Source organism: Arvicanthis niloticus, chromosome 13 (genome assembly GCF_011762505.2).
Source record: "Arvicanthis niloticus isolate mArvNil1 chromosome 13, mArvNil1.pat.X, whole genome shotgun sequence".
Lineage (NCBI taxonomy): Eukaryota > Metazoa > Chordata > Mammalia > Rodentia > Muridae > Arvicanthis > Arvicanthis niloticus.
The window spans coordinates 12,073,410-12,075,415 of record NC_047670.1 but is presented as its reverse complement, the minus strand read 5'-3'; the positions used below and the strand labels follow the sequence as shown (position 1 = coordinate 12,075,415).

General features: G+C 46.3%; 1 pseudogene; it reads left to right on the top strand.

The window, feature by feature from the left end:
• The first annotated feature begins 417 nt into the window (after nt 1-417).
• Nucleotides 418-1,370, top strand: LOC117719399 (small ribosomal subunit protein uS2 pseudogene; annotated as a pseudogene).
• Nucleotides 1,371-2,006: the final 636 nt, after the last annotated feature.

The following is a 2,006-nucleotide window of genomic DNA, read 5'->3' as shown; positions in this document are numbered from 1 at the left end:
CCAACTAAAAAGTGAGCATGGCTGGACCTAGCCCCCCTGCATATATGTTAAAGGATGTGCAGCTTGGTCTTCATGCCAGTGTCCCCGAAACTAGAGTGGGGGCTTCCGCTGACTCTGTTACTTTCCTGTGAATCGGTTCCCCTAACTGGGACACCTTGTCTAGTTGCAGAGAGAGAGAGAATGTACCTATCCCTGCAGTAACTGATGTGTGTGTGTGTCTGTGTGTGTGTGAGGGGGCATGATAACACGGGGGCTGCTCTCCCTTCTCGGAAGAGAAGGGAAGGAGAGAATGAGGGGCTGATATTGGTATGTAAATTGAATCAAGATGGAACTAGAAGCTTCTTCTGCACTACCTAAGGAGGAGTCTATATGGCTTGTTCTTAGTTCCCATGGTAACTTAGAAGGGAAACTTACACAATGTCTGGAGCCCTTGACATCCTGCAGATGAAGGAAAAGGATGTCCTCATATTCTTTGCTGCATGCACCCACTTAGGTGGCACCAACCTTGACTTTCAGATGGAGCAGTACATCTACAAAAGGAAAAATTATGGTATCTACATCATAAATCTGAAGAGGACCTGGGAGAATCTGTTGCTTGCAGCTTGAGCTATTGTTGCCATTGAGAACCTTACTGACTTTAGCATCATCTCCTCCAGGAACACTAGCCAGTGAGCTGTGCTGAAGTTTGCTGCTGCCACAAGAGCTACTTCAATTGCTAACCGCTTCACACCTGGGACCTTCACTAACCAGATCCAAGCAGCCTTCAGGGAGCCATGGCTTCTAGGGGTGATTGATCCCAGGGCTGACCAGCAGCCACTCACAGATGCCTCTTATGTCAACCTGCCCACTATTGCTCTGTGTAACAGATTCTCTCCTGCATTATGTAGACATTGCCATCCCCTGCAACAAAAAGGGAACTCAATGGGTCTGATGTGGTGGACGTTGGCTTGGGAATTACTCCGCATTCAAGGTATTATCTTTCATGAGCACCCATGAGAGGCTATACCTGATCTTTACTTTTACAGAGACCCAGGGGAGATTGAGAAGGAGGAGCAGGCTGCTGCTGAGAAGGCTGGGACCAAGGAAGAATTCCAGGGTGAATGGACCACACCAGCTCCTGAGTTCACTGCTGCTCAGCCTGAGGTGGCCGAATGGTCAGAGGGTGTGCAGGTACCCTCAGTGCCCATCTAGCAGTTCCACATGGAAGACTGGAGTGTGTAGTCAGTCACAGAACTGGTGAGCAGCTCCCAAAGCTCAGGCCACTGTGTGGGTTGGAGCCATCACTGAGTGGTCCTGAGCTGCTCTGCAGATACCCGAGCAAAGGGAAAAAAGTGGAAGGAAAATAAAGTTCTTAAAAGCTTAAAAAAAAAAAAAAAGAGATGGAACTAGAAAATATAATCTTGTCTTAGGTAACCCAGACCCAAAAAGACCATTATAGAGCCTGGCATAATCACCATCAGAGTGCTTCCATCTAGCAACTGATGGAAACAGATGCAGAGAAACCAAACATTTAACAGAGTTCAGAGACTCTTGCAGATTAAGGATTGGAGGAGCCAGAAAGATCATGGACATGACAGTAATACAGAATCAGTTAATATGGGCTTATAGGAGCTTACTGAGTCTGAACTCACAATCAGGGAGCTTTCTTTGTTCTAACAAAAGCTTCTACATATACATTACAGTTGTATATTTTGGTGTTTTTGTGGTTCTCCTAACAGAAGGAGCAAGGGCTGGCTCTGATTCTTTTGCCTGCTTTTGAGACCCTTTTTCTCCAACTGGGTTGCCTCATCCAGCCTTAATACGAGGAGAGGTGCCTACTCTTACTATAACTTGGTATCCCATGTTTCCTTGATTTCCCCAGGAGACCTGCCCTTTTCTGAAAAGAAGCAGAGGAGTGGATGTGGTGGGAGAAGTGGGGATGGACTTGGAGAGAAAGAGGATAGGTGAAACTGGTAAGGTTGTTATATATGAAAAAATGAAAAACATGTTTTCATGAAGCTGATAAG